This window comes from Pezoporus occidentalis, unplaced genomic scaffold, assembly GCF_034315485.1.
Source record: "Pezoporus occidentalis ecotype Australia unplaced genomic scaffold, CSIRO_AGI_Poc_V1 ctg87, whole genome shotgun sequence".
NCBI classification, from domain to species: Eukaryota; Metazoa; Chordata; class Aves; order Psittaciformes; family Psittacidae; genus Pezoporus; species Pezoporus occidentalis.
This window is the reverse complement of record NW_026916231.1, coordinates 1,747,748-1,765,708: the sequence shown is the minus strand read 5'-3', so window position 1 is coordinate 1,765,708 and position 17,961 is coordinate 1,747,748. Positions and strand designations below refer to the sequence as shown.

The following is a 17,961-nucleotide window of genomic DNA, read 5'->3' as shown; positions in this document are numbered from 1 at the left end:
TGGCAGGTTATTTGCTTGTCTGGGTCCACTCCTCTGCCATCTCCTGTGGTCAGCATTTGTTCCTGTCAGGTCATGGCATCAACATCCTTCATGTCACAAAATTGATCAACATCTGCACTGCTTCTACTTAAAAGAAGAAGAAAAAAAGAACTTTGTATTTGTTTCTTAGCAGTAATATGTTTACAGTAAACCACAGAGCTTTGCAATGCTGGGAACAAGCACTTTGTGGAGGAAAAATTAACAACAGAGCATGGCAAAATGCCTGCAAGAAGATTTTTATCAACTACGTCTCAACTAACTCTAAATTGGATGATTTCCTCTAAAAATTGCAATACAATGAAAAGCCTGGGGTTTTTCTCCTAGTAAATAGCTTCTACACAGTAAACAGTTCAATTAGCTCAATTTTCAGGCTCTTCTGGAAGAAGTGTGGGTGATGCAAGGAGAGTCAAATCCTCCAACTAAATTCCAAGGACCAGCCGTGGCAGTTAGAGACATCAGTTTTGATACATCTGTGCTAACAAATCATTCATCTCTTGAATCATGAGATAAGTAGGGATAAATCAGATTGTACCTCAGCTACTGGAAATGTCTTTAGACATCCCTCATGCGCTTTGAAGGAAGATCAGATCTGAGAGGGAACTAGCAAACTGCAGGCAAGAGACACTGAAATGCCAGTCCTGGACTCTACAGAAAATGTGAGCCTCGTCAGCTGGGGCTGACAAGCTATTAACTTATGCAGCCACTTGCATGCTATTGCTGTGTTAAAATCTGGGTTCCTGTATGTTTAATTCACCCCTCTCTGCCACCCCAAACTGCTCTGCTACACCCTTGCAGAGGCAACATCCTTCCTCAAGCTGACAAGGTTGGTTGTTTGCTGTCTTTAGAAAACAGCAAGTATAACAGTGCCTGAGAGAAGTGTTTATGCTCAGGAACATGGAAGTCATTTGAAACTCTTGCTAGCTAGCCTAGGGAAGATAACCTAGCAACAACCTCTCCTTTCAACTAAATGTCCTCCCAGCAAAGCATTAAGGGGGGGGAAATTGTGAAGAACAACACTGAAGAAGGAACAGTAGGAAGCATATGATGACAAAGGGAAGAAACCACGCAGTAGTGATTTCTGGTTTGTGTAGTATATGTGCTATTGAAAAAGATCTGCTGCGTGCTGCCTGCCGTTCCCAAGCGAGAAGTGATTACATAGCAGGTGAGGGTACAACAAGGGACAGGTTCAGAGTAAGAGATACAAGCAGAAGCGTAACCATTAGGCCATAATTCCTTACATCCTGGAAGCAAATCTAGTATTTCTGAGCAGCATGCCTCAGTTGTTTAGGAGATGTGTTTGAAACCTTCTGTCAGAGCGTTGCCCATCTGTTAGGGCTTGTCATGCCTACTAACCCAACAGAGGGGAGGCTGCTGTGGCTCTGTAGTCCCTGGACCAGCCTGCAGTGATGATGAGTATGTATTCCCAATAGGCTCATGTGCATACAACACGTACACATACATGTATGCCTGTGGCCAACCATGTGGATCAACACGAACAGAAAACAAAGCACTTGCAAACACAAACCATGGCATCATCCTGCTCCCCTCTGTAGCTGATCTGGACGGCAGCCTGTTTATTGGAAATATATATATATTTATATACACACCGTATGGATCCCTAGCTGGCTCTGCACACTCTGTTTGCCCCATAACTGGCCCTGGATCCCTCATCTCTCCCGCTGTTGGCACCCAGACGTATGGTTCCCAAAGCCTGCAACCCACTTCAGTTGCTGGTGCAGAGCTGGCAGACCCTCACCCTCTTTTCCAACTTGCTAGCAAGTCCTGCTTGATGTTTGCTACCAATGACACAGTGGCATATGCACCAAGATGGTATGCATGGGCTGTGGCCTCCATGCTGGCTTGCCCCACAGGAACCTATGCCCCTACCAGCCATGGTGCAGCTCCATTTGCTAGCCCTATACACACTCATGCATGCAAAATGTCTCTCACTCAGAAAAATAGTTTGAAATAGAGTTTAATAAGAAAACAGGATCAGGGTCTCCTGTGTTTGACCACATGAGCCTTTTATCCCATAAACAAATATCATCCTCTTGTGGGAGCAGATTCCAGAAAGGGGTGACAATCTCTTTTCCTGACTGAAGGCTGTCTCAAGCATGAGAAGATCTGTGGCACTCAGATAAAGATCTTAGTCTTACTGTTTCTCCATTAGTGGGTCTGCAAGGCTATTTAACATAGTTGATATTTCAATTCCCTTTCTAAAACATGGTTGCGTGTAAACCAGCTATTAAAACACTATGAAGCTTTAAGACACTAAGAAACATAAACAACACAGTTCAGCTGTCACCCTGAATACAAATGTTCATGCTGCTGTGTACCACCACAAATTGTTTTTAGCTTGTCTTTCCTTGACAGCAAGGCTTTGGTGGCCATGATATTTTGAATACACTGGCCAGTTTGAACCAAAATTGTGCGAAGATAACTGAGACTTCACAGACTGAACTAGGTTTTGTTTGTTTGTTTGGGGACTTTTTTGTGAAAATGGGCAGCTGGATACCCTTTTACTGCCTCCTTTAGAAAAAACCTTTACTGTGAACTCATTCATTATTACCTGTCAGACAACCAAGACAGAGGAGACTTAATAGTCTCAGTGTCTCATCTACAGAGAAAAACTCCAGTGAGGCTTCACCCTGGCAGGGGACATAAGGCAAGCTTGGCTTCACCAGTTCTAGTGCTGATGCACACCACTGTTCTCTCTGGGTGCACACACAGAATTGTGATCATGATGTGCTGGATGCCTTTGTGTTCTAGTCTTGTCATTCAACACGTGGCCTCAGGCCCTTTCCAATATACCCCATCCAATCCCGCTGGTGAATACAGAACCAGCATTTTACCTCAAGGTTCATTCATAACACTCGTCACTGTAGCACGGAACTGGTTCAAAATTTATAATGACTTTACTTCCATAACAACCTGATGACAGAGGGGGGTACAGCTGTCTCATTTGACCAGTGAGGAACTTGAAGAGATTAAGATAAAAATTAAGAAAAAAAAAAGCCCATTAATTTTAGGCGCCCTCTTTAAGATGTCTAGGGATTAATTTTTCAGAGTACTTAGCGTAACGTAGCTGTATACGCTCAAGAACTTCACTGCAGTTGTGAGTGCGTGGCACTTTTTATATGGAAACCATAATCTAAGTTAAGCACTTTCAAACAGAGGAACGTGTAATTATTGGCCACATATGAAAGAACCAATACAAGTGACTGCCCAGCATCACATCAGAATTTGGTGGTGGAATGAGGGAGAAAATCTACTTTTTCAAGGTTTCTGTGAGCTGACTGCCCACAAAACTATCACCCTTCTCACAACATTCTGCCTCAAGCACTGAGTATATCCTAACAGCAGCCACAAAGAAAGCCAAGGCCCTACAGGTAATAAACTTTTGCCACACAGACATAACATATTATTTCTGCATCTTCCCTTCCATGAACTGAATGTGCCAAAAGTCCTTTGGAAAGTAGTAGATAATCATGTAAATACAGACTATGCTGTTTCACAAGGGCTCTGGTTAAATTTTCATAGATGAATACCCATTCTCCTAATCCCTCTCTCCTAATCCCTGATCTCTTAATCTCCTTTCCCCTAATTTTTGAATGCTTGACTTTGCAACCAGAAAGTCTTCTAAACACAATGTTTCCCCTGATATAACACAACAGCATAGGTAGCATCAAAATGAGAACTAGGAATTTCTTTTCATTTCACAAATACACCATTTAAGATAATGGTTTATAGGAGACATATATTTTGCAACACCATTGATATTCTTGAATTCTTTGCTATTTGGGGGATTGATATAAACTATTGGTTTTCTGTGGGCATTGACAGGATTGTAGAACAGTTCATCTTAAGAAGCTCTGTATAGGCGGTCTGCTGCAGCACAGTTATTCAATTGTACAGCAAAAATTTGTTTCCTCAGTTGAAAATGTGGATTTAGATTACAGACTTGGTTTCATGGCATTCTGTTTGGTCACAAGTATCCCACATGTTCTCAAGGTTATTTTTTCTGATGTTGACTGAGCCAAACATTTTAGGAAATTTACAGGCTTTCCAGGTAGTAAAAGTGGCAATACTTATGCCTGGTCTTTTTGAAACCAGCTCCTCCACATAGACATGATCCTTGTCAAGCAGCACCAGTATCAGTGACTAGCAAGAGTCTTAATGTCAGGCACATTAGTTTCTAATTTGATTCATAACATAACTAAAGAAACCCAGCAATGTCACTTTTATACATACAGATAAGAACACTAACAGCTCATTGACTCAGATGGTAGCCACCATTTTGTATTTTCTCTTCTCATTTTATGCATGTTTGAATGTCTCCCTCACTTTCACTGTGACATATAGTGAAATATTGTGAATATTCACAAGTAACACAGTTGTGATTGCTAACATGCATGTTGTGAATAGCAAAAGTATTTAAGTCTGATGTTGACTTGGAAAAAATAAGGTCATCTTCACTGAGGAGCTGAAATTCTATCATTTTGACTTTAAAAAAATAGGTGAAGAAGGAGGAGGCATATGGAAGTAAACAAAACAACAGCAACAACAGAAAAAAGTAAAATGATCTAACACTTAGCACAACAGAACACCAAACAAATATAAGAAGGACTTAACACACTGGTCTATTGCCTCTAGAGTGGTCAGTAAGAAAGAGAGGTACATTCAGAGGAACCAGCGGTGTCATACAAACCACACATCAGTAGGGATCTTTGCTAAGAAACTGCATCAGCCCCAGGACATCTTGAGCAGAAGATGTATTCAGGTGGCATGAACTAACTGCAAGCTAATTCATCTTGAAGGGTTTTACTTGAACATGCCATACACATAGGCCATTTTTGAAAAATGAATAATCTATAGTTAGCATCATTAAACATGGGATAACTGCCTCCCACAACAATAACCCTGTCTACAGCATTTGTCATGTTTCCCAATATGGGAAATGCTACTGAAAAGATAAACATGACATCTTGGTAAATAGCCAAAGCAACTCTTACAAGTTATGCCTATGTCAAGTAATATTTTTGACCTGATTTGCACAGTATGACTGAGAAAAATAAATATTTTATTTTGAAAGTTTGCTGGAATAATAATGAAGTGATCTGAACATGATCTGCATGAATGAAACAGATCTACAAGTGACAGACTGTTAATTTAGAAGTATACTGTATGATAGGAAGCATCTTTTCCAATTAGCTGTCCATGACGGCACTGTCTTTTGAAAAGACAGAAAATGCACAAGCCTGGCTTCGTCGATCTGATAATTCTCTGAAATGAATAGCCAGCAATTACCTTACACAGCTTTACAGATGCACACTCTGCCCATCAGTGAGGGCTTGACAGTGGGATGTATGGTCCTCTGTTGTACTGGGCATGGGTTTTTCAGGTTTTTCAGCTGGGTTTTTCAGCTAACTTACAGAGGAGTCAAAGACTTTCCTCCCTCCTGGAATTAATGTCTTTCTTTGAAATGAAAGTGCATAGTCTATTCTAAGCCCAAATATTTCTAATTGTGTCTTACTAACTCCACAGAAGTGAAAGACTGTGCCCAATACTGGAGGAATAAAAAATGTGTTTGTTGTCCAAAGTAATTTTGAGTTGCTCTGCATGTGTATGTTTGTGTGCATCTAAATATAGACATGTCGTTTCTTTTACAAACCTACATCTATACATTATGTATTGTTATATCTGAGAACCATTTTAGAAAGAAACAGAAAAAAAAAATCCCCTTTCTTTTACCAGGGATTTGATATGTCTTGAAAACAAAAAAATCCACCACCACAACCAATGCAAAATAAGAGTTAAGAAACAAATGAGGGGCTAGTCAGAACAGCAAAAAGGAATGACTCGTTTCAGGATGTCTGTATGTATCATGACAATAATATCTAATTAGGTTAAGTGTTCTATTTAATAATTCACTGTGTAATGAGATAGAGTAACAGAGAGTAATGGGATTTGTCAAAGCCCAAGCCAGTGCAGGATAAAACATGTTAGATATTTAAAACACATTTAGAATAACAAGATCAATTGATTTAAAAGACACTTATGATGTTGTGCTGTTGTGAACTGCCACATCCTATGGGTTATCTGAAAGGAAAGCTGTTTACTTGACCTTTTAAAACTTTTCTTGCCAGTGATTTTCAGGAGGAGATTATCTCTGTGCACTAGGCAAAGCAAAAAAGCAGAAAACTATGAAAGTATGTATTCTTAAGCCTTTCTGAGACAGAAAAAAAAAAAAAGGAAAGAGAAAATATGCCTCCTTCCAAAATAGCCAGTACATAATCTCAGAAGTTCATTATAGCCTTGAGCACACTGGTTTGCATCCCAGATTAAAGGATTTTCAAAAGGAACTGTGATTGTCTTGTCACGGTTGAGCTAGATATTAGTTGGCTGAGCTGAGTATCAAATATGGGAAATTAGTTGCCATTAAAAGCTAGCTTGAGGCAGTTCATTTCTCATCAGCCAAGCTGTGTGAGCCTCCTGCTGTGGACAGTGAACATTAGCTTACTAAATACTTTTGCTAATCAGACACTGCATTACTAACAGAGGTGCCTGAATTTAGAGGGGAGGAGTTGGATGGTAGCTACAGAAAATCTGTCTGAGGTGAGATTAAAATGCTTTCCTTTATCAGAAAGGTTAACTTGCTTTTCTCCAGGCCTCCATTAAAAAACATAAGCCCAAATGATTCCCTGGTTTTGTTTCTGCTTTTTGAACCATTATTTAATTATTATTTTCCATCCTGGGAAAGCCATAGAGGAGAGAAATTGAGTCAAGGTAACTTAAAAGTTAGATATCAGGAATTTTCTGTATTACACGGTACTTTAGGAATTTGTTGGCTAGGAGGACAGCTATTTGCTACACCCTGGCAAACACCGTAATCTTTGAAATAAAATATGTGTGAAACATGAAGTACAGAGAGCTGTGGCAGGACATGATGAGCCACAGTTGCAATTCAGCTGCATTCCTTTAAGGGAACAAAAAATCTGCTTTTGACAAAATCAGAACTGACCTGAGTGCCTGAGCCACCAGTTGGTATTTTTTTATTTTACTAGTGGTTTTGAAATACTAAGAGTATTCTTCTTCTCTTAGCATGCTCTTTTGTATTTACTTCATTGCTATCGCTACACACTAAAGTAGTAACATCTGGTTTCACTAGATTTCCAGGGTGATTTCTGGACCCTGAGAAGATTCAGATGACCTGCAGGTAAATACGCCTGACTTAAACTGAACATGCACATTTCCACATGTCACCAGCAGTATTTTGTTGTTGTTATTATGAACACCTTTGAAAGTATTGCTAGAAATTAGCTCAGTACATTGGACTGGGAGATAGAAATACAGTAGGAAAATATTTATACCAGCAACAATAAAATCAGACAGATTTCAATTTTAGTGCAAGAGTCACAGAAATAATAAAGATCAGGTATATCATCTATACCCAAAGCATTTTTTTTCAAACAACTTTAACCTTACCCAGCAGCTCCTGCTAAGCCAAGGCAGAGCACTCACTGACCTACATGGTAAAGGAGTTTGGCCACTCCCAAAGATACTTAGTTAAGGTTGTGGGTCAGAAATGCCTGACTTGAAACAACTGACCTCAGAGGTCTCTGTGCCTATCTGGGGAGTGCTTGACAGCTGATGCAAAAATAGCACAATAAATATTGTTAGAAGCTAGATCATGCAGGCTCAGGATTTGTGCTCTTGTTTTTTATTTATCTTGAGATAACTCTTCTTTTTTAATTCTCTGTGATACAATAGCCTGTGCTGAAAAGGCTGAGGATGGCTAGGGCTGTGCCTTAGGTGTTTCTTCTGAGGCTTGACTACAATATGGTGACTTAAATGAAGACAACTCCATCTTCTAAGGACAATTAGCTCTGACCTTATCCTTTAGGTAAGCACCTCTGCCCTTTTTTCTGTCTTTCTTCAATACACAGGTATGTAGAGAAGTAAACCAATACCCAGAGATGAAACAGGTAGGAAAAAAAACTCTTTCCTGAGGGCTAAGGATGGAGTTGGTGCTGAGCTTTTCTTCATTTTCAAGATTTCTGTGTCTCTAGATAAACCCAGAAGTGGATTTTTAAGCACTGGATGAAATTCAGCATCAAAAAAAAAGGCAGGTAAATGCTTTAGATGGCAACTAAGTGAGATCCAGGATTAAAATTCTGCATAGACAAATACCAGTATTTATGGCTAGCACTGAGGAACACCCAGCTTGGGGTACCTCTAGAGTCCAGGAAACAAGAATAGGAAATAAGAATGCCCACCTGGCCTCAGGCAATGGTCCATTTGGCCAAGTGTTCTGCCCCAACAGCAGCAGCAGGAGACATCTGGCCCTTGCCCCTAATCCATTCACTGTAGTCCCTGGGTTAGAGAAATGCCAGAGGCTACATCCATTTACTTTATTGTTATACTTGTTGGCCCATGAATTTGTCCATCTTTTCTTTGAATCACCTGAAGTTATCAGCCTCTACAAGCTTATCCAGAACTTCTTTCTTTCTGCTTTTGACCACCCCCCTACTAGTGTTACAGAGTGCTGGCACAACTGGTGGATGACAAAGCTGCTCTAACCTCATCTGCCATCTCCATGATTTTATGCTAATGGAGCACTTTCCCCCCTCACCAGCTTTCTCCTATACAAGACTCATCTCTGCTCTCTCCTCATAAGAGTGAAGCTTCCTCTCTGTAATGGTTACAGCTGTCTTCCATGCGCATCCTTCTCTGATTTATAAAGATTCCTAGAAACTACTGGAGCTTCAGTTTGGAAATCTGGGGACCTACAACAAATTTGTAGGAATCATCGTATTTCCATGTTCTGTTTTCTCCAGTTACGCAGCTATCATTTGTCAGTCAGGTACAAATATATACAGCACCCTCTAGAGTTAGCCATGCCCTCTCTGGCTCTACAAAAGGTGTTATAACACATTGATGGCTTTGGCATCTCCAGGAGGTGCTCCTTACTTAAAAACATTTAAAAGTTAAAACTTTTCAGAGCCATTAGAAGGTATGAGTTTTCCTTACACACAGATTGATGCAGGCTTGGTATTCTCACCACTGACATGATAGGTTTAAAATATGCACCATTTGTCTGAGGCAAGAAAGGGATTCTTTTGCCCTGTGCAAAACTGTGCTGTGCACACATTCATTGAAAGGAACTGAATAAAACTTCAAGGATACTTGCAAAACCAAATACCTAATCAGCAACTGTACTTCACAGTATCTGAGCTGTTCTTTCACGGTTTGTCAGTACAAAACAAAATGTAGCTAAGTTACTCTGACTCACTACTTAACAGCTCTGCATACATTAATGATTGCACTTACTAAAAGCTTTAAATTGGTACCAGCTTGATGGAAACTGTCAAGCCTATAGTCATTGTTTCTGACAGTATTATGTGTTTCAGGTTATTGTACCACTTAGTGCCTTGTTTCCTCACGTAATAGTTTTATGTTGGAAAGGCTGTTTTGTTAAAGACATTTTTACTGTATGGGCTCAAAAGAGGATTACAGTTTCTGTGGGTGAACTGATCACATGAGGGAGGGGAAGCAGGTCAATTCAGCTTCCAAATTCAAGAAAGGTGTTTTATCCTCTACATATGGTGAATGTAAATTTTATTGAAAGCCTTGAATTAACTGCAGGCTCCTGTTGAAGCTATACAAATAGTGTCATATGTGCCCTGGAAAGAGAGGTTTCATTGTTTGTCTTCTGGTAGCACTCTGTTTTCTGGAGACCAGAAGACAATTGCTTCCTTGCAAACACAGGCAGATTAAATAAGCCACATTTTGTCCTTTTTGCCATCTGCCCCTTGCTTACTTTATTTTAAGCTGCATGACTAAGCTTTACTATCTGACATGTGAAGGTGGGACATGCTGTTTTTCTGCTCAGCTCCTTGAGGCTTGTAATGAATCCGAAGAAGCAGAACTGATCTGCAAAAGGGTGAATCAGAAAATCAGTAACTGTACAATAATTACTTGCTGTGCCAAATAGCAGGACTTGGATCAAAACGTAACAAAATCTCTTCAAGGAAGTTTCATGACAGAGGAGAAATATATATTTCTTTCTTCTAAAAAAAGAAGCTGGTGGGCCTGATTCTCAGCCTAATGCAGCTACATCTGTGGAAAGGAGACCAGTAGCTACAGAAATCTATTTTTCAAGTAACAGAGCAGAGAAGAAGGAAGGGACAGAGATGGGGGCACTTATACACAGAGTCAGCCTTATAAAGCAACAACTCTTTTCCCCAAAGCTTTCCCACAGGACAGAGACCCTCACGCGGGGCAATGGGGAAGGGAAAATCTCAGGTACCAATACTGTGTGGAGATATGGCAGGGGCAAAGCAAAGTCTCCTGCAGTGTTGGGGACATGCTGTCTGGAGGGACAACCCTTGGGAGCACAGCCTGCAGTGCTGGGAGCTGTGGTGTGCAACTAACAGGAGGTAAGTGGTGGACCCCTCAGCCCAGCATAAAGGGCTGCCCCATTGATAGTGGAGCAATGTGTTAAAGCTTCTCTCCAGCCTGAGGCCAGTGGGCAGCCACGTTATTCCTTTCAAAATGGACTAACAATTATGTATTAGCTGAAGCAACTGGTGGTATTTCAGCAGACTGGGTTCCAGGGAGCCAGGAAATTGAAACAAAACTGAACAAAAGTCACTTAGCAAACGTGAAGGTGAGACAATCCCCTATGTATGTAAGATTCTTTGGTGTCCATGCCTACACAGGGCTGTATGAGTTCACGTATGTGCCACGTGTCAGGAAAGCTATTGGTTATAAGGATTGTTTCTTCCCTCTCCCAAGCATATAGTGGACTTTGGTGAATTTTCCTCCCTGTTTTAAAGTACTGGAGCAAGGTCTATTCTTGGATGGGGATTTTTATTTAAAACAATAGGCACCACTTGGGTGCCTACTGGGACTGGGATTCTGATGCCTTTCTATAGCAGTACTGCTACAGCAATGGAGAGATTTCCCTGATTTCCCTGATGATAGACCCCAGGAAGTCTAAAATCTCACTGATCAGGGTAATCAGGCAACATCTTTGTCATCCTCACTGCTGAGGCAGAGAGACCTCAACTGGGGCATTGGTTCAGGAGCACTGGAGCCCAGAATAAGGGCAGGATCCAGCCCACTGGCTAGTGTTTTCCTGCTTTGCTGGGCAAGGTTACCAGAATAATAGTTCAGACCAACTTAAGTCTAAAGCTTCATCCTGCTGTGAATATTGCTTCTGTTAAAGGTCAGTGCAACCTTTGTGTCTCTTCTTTAAAGAGCAAAACAGCCTTGGGAATTCTGGTTTTGCACAGTTCTATTCCAGCAGCCAAGACAGCAGGGCCAGGATGGCGGAGATGGCTCATCTGTGTGTGAGTTGGTATCACAGCACACTAGAGAGCATCCACCCCCTGTGGGGAGAGCATTCTGGTCCCATACCCTTTTCTTGTTCTCCACTCCATTGTCTACACAGCATTCTGCAGAGTGTGCACATATATTTTCCTAGCATGATATCCACATGGTTTTTAACTGTACGTCTTATGGGCTACATTTGGTGGCGGATGCACAAGAAGAAGGATGGTGGATGGTGGCGGGGATTAAAAAAGGCTTCATTTCATGGAGATACAGTCCCTCGATGTGTAAGAGGGAAAGCTGCACTGCACCCAGCCAACAGACTGGGTATATGTGTATAGTCTTCCTAGGTTTCCTCTCTGGTTTTAAGAAGGCCAGACAGCTCGTGAGGGTGACTCATTGTTTAAATGGACTAAAATGACCTTGCAGCAGCTTCCTTTGACTACAGAGGAACTAGAGGGAAGTATGGTCTGTATTTTATGTGTTTACAACAGACTGAATCCATGCCTCTGCCTGAACAGAGATGACAGCTACTAGGTAAGCGAGTAAATCATAGTGGAGGAGATAGATGATAGATCTTTATGTGTGATTTGGGCCTTGAGTTCATCTGGGTAAAAGAGGCACTGGGTGCTCAGTAAAGACAGAAAGGTAAATTTTTTTCCATTTATTCTAGCTACTGACTTAAATTCTTCAATCTTTGTGTACTCATTGGTGCTGTAAATTATTGCTATACTTACTTAATATATTAAGACACATATCTGGGTATATCTGTTTTAATACACAAGGGAAGTTGCTCTAGAAGTAATGTGCACTGTTAAAATTATATTATTAAAAACAAGTTTAGGGATTGTCATATTATACTTCTTAGCCTGATGTCTTTCAGTGGAACACCATCCAGGACACTTCATAGAGAAGCTATTCAATACAGAACTATCAAAAGATCTTAAATTTTTCTGTATTTTATTACCTTTTTATACTGCAAGATTTGTTTATATCTTGGAAAGCTAACAAGTGCTATAATAGTTGCTCTGATGGTGCATGGGGTCTTAGGGCTCCAAGGTTTAACATTTCTACAAGCCAACACAGATAAAAGCAATCTGAGAAGACTGCTGTCACACAAGGAACCTAGAATAACAAAATCCAGGCAGAGCAAATACAGAGCTTCTGCCTTTGTTTGAAGTGCTGAAGGAGTGCAGGTCAGAGCTATAAACAGGGAAAGGAGGAAAGAAAATAACATTTCTGTCATTCCTTCAGGAGCTGTTGCTACTCAGATAAACTTGAGTAACTTGAAGGCTCTGTGCAATTTTTTCTCTTGTCCAGGCACATGTGCTCCTACTATGTAGGCCAAAGACCTTTAGTAGCAAACCAGGAATCCTGTGGGATTAGCAATTGTATTCAGATAATACTTTTACCTTGTCCCTCCCTTTTCTAATTGACGGTAGTCTGCTTTACAAAACACTATCACAAACATACTGGAGACAGCCCCTGCCTCATACAGAGCAAACCTCCTTAACCAGGTTTCCAGGCCCCAGACAAATCTTTGTAAGCTTCTCCATTGCTGTGTTTTGCCACTATCAAGCTCACACAGAGTCCTTGTGAAGGATGCTAAAGCCAATTGTAATCCAGTGCTTGACACTTACATATAAGGTATACTGTGTCTACTCTCTCTTAAGAGAACTTGCATATGGTGAGAAATCACCCTACAGTAACTTTATGATGATTGGAAACTGCTCTGCTCTCTCATTGCATACCACACCTAACCTGTGTCCAAAACCATTTTCCATGCTGTGACTGATGCACCAGATTACATGAGCACCCAGCTTCAGAAGGAAGTGATCAGTGAGAATGACAGAAAATAATGCAGTTTCCTGTGGGTAAAATAATTTTTTCTCTAAAATGCAAGAGTTACAGATTTCTAATTTATAACAGTTAGAGAATAACAGAATTCAGGCTTTTTTTAAGTGCCTGTTTTTAGGCAATTGAATGACTTGCTTCTACCATAGCCATCCAATGATCTTTATTTGTCACTGTTGCCCTGTATTTGCATCCTTGTCCCACTGAGGCATGGAGATGACAAGGGAAGATCAGTGCACCGCAGCATCTGAGTTTACCTATGCTACACATTGCCCTAGACATACTAAACCACCACATAGTCTGTGAAATAGGTCTTGTGTTAGGAACTAAGCAGAGATTTGGAAGCCGGCTGCCTTTGTGATAGCAGAATAATGCTTACATAGTTGCTCTTCCAGTGTTGCAACTAAAATTACTCTCTCCTGAATGAATTGCTGAGCCAGTGAGCTAATGATCTGAACTCAATCAGTCAAGTGAAATTCCTTGCCAGTAACAGGCAAAGTCATGAAGAAATATGTTTTCACAATGTGTTATTCCCTACTGATGGACAATCCATCAATCCCTTGTTAGTCCTTTCCCTACTCCCCCCCCCCGATATGCTTGGAAGAATTTGCAGGAAAAAAAAAAAGTGTTAGCTTTTACACAACCAAAACATTGTCCCAAAACACTTTCAGTTTGAACCTTTCCTAATCACAGTTGTGGAGTATTGCATGAAGAGAAGGCGCTAATAAGCTAGGCCAGACCATTTAGGTTTATAAAGGTCAATGCCATCACCTTGAATCCTACCCAGGAGACCACAGGGAATTGCTGTGGTTTGTGGCACAGTGGTGTTAAATGTTCCCTGCCTTTGATAAGTGGGATAGCTCAGGCTTTTAAATTCCCTCCAGGAATAGCTGCAAGTAGAGCACATTGCAGTTCTCTGATCTCAGACCTACATGGATAGGCAGAAGAGGATTCATGCCTGAAACAAAAGGTTATGCTCACATGAAAAAACACAGAGACAGAAATGCAATTTTCAGCACAAACTTTCTCAGGCATCCAGGGGGTCATAACCTAAGGCTAACCTAGATGACCTCAGACCCCTCAAGTGCTGAAAACCTGATGGTAGTTAATACTTTTATACCGCTGAATAAGTCAGGATGACTTCTGTGTTGATCACGGCCATCTCACTGAAGCCTGGTTGCTCATGAATTGGGTTGTTTGTTCACATGGAATTAGCCATAATAGGGACATTGAGAGGCACACCTTCTCAACACTGCAGACACTGTAATCTTATCTTCTAACTAACCTCTGCAGTCGCCTCATGTTCATCTGAATGAGGAGTGAAACAGAGCTGACCTCTCCACAGAGACCTTCAAATGGATAAATCCACTGACCTTTGAGCTTTTGCAGTATAAAAAAGCAGCAAAGCCACTTCAAAGCAGGTTCCAGCTACTAGTACAAAAAAAAAAACACTGGCTTGTCAAAGATACTTTAAGATCAGCTAAGTCTGACATTTCCAGTAAAATCATGTTGGACAATTTTTACTCATGTTTTCACTCAGTGTTATGCAGAGCTCCCTGACCAACAATCCTGATGCGGTTTTTGACCCTTGTGCAGCCACATAACTCTACCCTCCTTCCCAGAAAAGAGATCCAGTGACAACAGCTATTTAGATTGCAACTGCCAACATCCAATAATGTGAGCAGAGGCCTCAGGAGACCCTCTGTGAGTCTACTTGTCTCCTTGCCTCCAGGGACAATGGCAACCCCCAGGACAAACACAAAAGCTGTGACATGAAGCCATCCAGGAAGATGGAAAAAATCCAGTCTTCCTATCTAGATGTTGCTGCCCTCTCCCTGAAGAGGTGTGTATGGTGTCCAGTACAAATGATGAAGCCATTGGTATGGTGAAGCAGAATATTCACAACAAAACAATCTTAGTTTCACTTATGCTGGTGTCAGATCTCATGAGGTAATGATCTAATCTATTTGATTAGGAAAACATTTGTGCTGCACACACCTCACATTCCCCAATTTTCTACAAACATCCTTAAACTAAGACTGCATAACTTTGCTGTTCCTTAGATGGTCACACTTCGCCACGGGCATGAGAAGTTCATGCCAGGAATTGTAACTTCCTTCCTCATGTAACATCATTTATGACTCATCTATAAACCAGTATGACAGCTGAGCAAAATCAGGAGAAAAGGCCTTTAAACCCCTTGTGTCCAAAGTGAGGGAGAAAATATCTCCACAATTACCAGGTTCTTCATATAGAAAGTGATGACCATGCATTGTCCTTCAGATGTCTCAGGCTACCAGCTTTTTAAGGGACTTATGCCTTTGCTGACTTTTATCAAGAGAGCAAGATACCAGGTACAACGGAAACAAAAGGATTACATTTCTCCCAACAAACACATCACAAAACTACTAAGATAGTTAATAACGTAGTATTCTTATCATGCCACCATACCATGTGAAAATCTTTAATACTGCAAGGATCTCAGGAATTCTCAGTATGAAATCATCATGGTCAAGCAGCTGTTTCTCATGACACTTTGACTAAGTCTGGTATCATCTGGGCATTTAGTCACTTCAAATTGGCAAGGGATTGAATATATAATTTTCCACTTAATTTTTCTTTGCATTCTTTTCCATAATAGACTTTTTTCATGGGCTTATATAAACTAAGCAAGTGACACTGATCTGAATATGAGAGGCAAGTACTAAATTGGATGAATGGAACTCCCTTTTCTCACTGTTACAAAACAAAATCCAACTGTTCTCTAGCTGTTCTCTTTCCTTACACTTACTATCTATCTGGTAAGTCATATGTGACATCAGAGAAAGTCTTCATAAACACATGCAAACTTTATGTAACAAAATGCCTGATATCCAATGATTTAATAGGCATGTCACCAAACCAAAGAAATAACTTTTATTTAGTTAACAGTTACCTTTACACACTTTTCCCTGTCCATGCCTTTGAGGTGATGCAAGATTGAGATGTCCATTAAAAATACACCAGACCTTCACACAGAGTGGAACTGACAACCTGATACATTAGCTCAGATAAGTGATGCTGAAAATCCCCTAGGTGGATTTAGCACTCTTGGTGTAGAATTCAAGATTACTCCCTGGGTAGGCAGTATTATCTTGCTGAAAATGGACCACACTTAATACAGTTATGAAGGAGAAAAAGAAAACAAGGAAAGCAAGGGTTAATGGCACTGAAAACAGCCTATTAAATGGGGGGGGGGAACAACAGAAAAAAAACAACAAAATACCAACAAAACCAAACAAAACCCCAAAACAGCAAAAGAACACAACAAAACAACACTTTTAAAGATCAACACAGTTCTTAATTAAAAGAGTGGAACATAGAGAGGGGGAGAAGCTGGAGTTACAGAAGCTGGAGGTGCTAAACCAATCCATCAAGACTTATGAGGCTGTTGACTATAGGAGAGGCCTAAATTGCCTTGAAAGTACCTTATTATATTAATAGTGGTCAAAAGAAAGCATAAACAGTTTTCAACAACCTTTTTAAGAGATCAAACTAAAGCTTATTCATTTTCTACGGTTTTCCTACACAGTAAATATTAGTTTAGTCAGGCATTTTTGCGAATGCTTTTCATGGACCAGGAAACACCTCTTTATTCTTGTACTTGCCTGCTAAGAAGAGCATGTGCATTCCTGTACAGCTAAGGACTTGAGGGCTCAGTACCATTTTAATTTCCACACTTAAGAGTCAAATCACACTCCTGCAAATCATAGAATCATAGAATAGTCAGGGTTGGAAAGGACCTTAAGATCATTCAGTTCCAACCCCCCTGCCATGGGCAGGGACACCTCACACTAAACCATGTCACCCAAGGCTCTGTCCAACCTGGCCTTGAACACTGCCAGGGATGGAGCATTCACAACTTCCCTGGGCAACCCATTCCAGTGCCTCACCACCCTCACAGGAAAGAATTTCCTTCTTATATCCAACCTAAACTTCCCCTGTTTAAGTTTTAACCCGTTACCCCTTGTCCTGTCACTACAGCCCCTAATGAAGAGTCTCTCCCCAGCATCCCTATAAGCCCCCTTCAGATACTGGAAGGCTGCTATGAGGTCTCCACGCAGCCTTCTCTTCTCCAGGCTGAACAGCCCCAACTTTCTCAGCCTGTCTTCATACAGGAGGTGCTCCAGTCCCCTGATCATCCTTGTGGCCCTCCTCTGGACTTCTTCCAACAGTTCCATGTCCTTTTTATGTTGAGGACACCAGAACTGCACACAGTACACCAAGTGAGGTCTCACAAAGCAGAGTAGAGGGGTAGGATCACCTCCTTTGACCTGCTATTCACGCTCCTTTTGATGCAGCCCAGTATGCAGTTGGCTTTCTGGGCTGTGAGCACACACTGAAGCCAGCTCATGTTCATTTTCTCATCGACCAACACCCTCAAGTCCTTATCCACAGGGCTGCTCTAGATCACAAATGCCTGAGCAAGTCAGTGCTTTTTTTGGTAAACTGATGTCTCTTATTATCCACTCCCTAAATCACTTAATTCCAGAAAGCATAATGCAATTTTACAGATGTCTCAAGACAGACTTTAGTACATCTTTAAGATGTGGTAAATATAGGTGATTGAAAGAGACTATGTCAATAGTTTTTTAGCTACTAAGAAATAGCAATTTTTTGATTGTATTCCAATTATGTTTAGCACTAGTTGAACAAAACAGTCTTTTAGCCAGTCTAATGTAGTCAAAAAAAGCA

General features: G+C 40.9%; 1 long non-coding RNA gene across 1 annotated transcript in view; it reads right to left on the bottom strand.

The window, feature by feature from the left end:
• LOC134156508 (uncharacterized) overlaps positions 1–17,500 on the bottom strand; it is a 165,082-nt gene extending 147,582 nt beyond the window's left edge. Inside the window, exon 1 of the long non-coding RNA XR_009961938.1 lies at positions 17,362–17,500. This is a non-coding gene — a long non-coding RNA (uncharacterized LOC134156508). The remainder of the gene's footprint in view (positions 1–17,361) is intronic.
• Between the last annotated feature and the right edge of the window lie 461 nt (positions 17,501–17,961).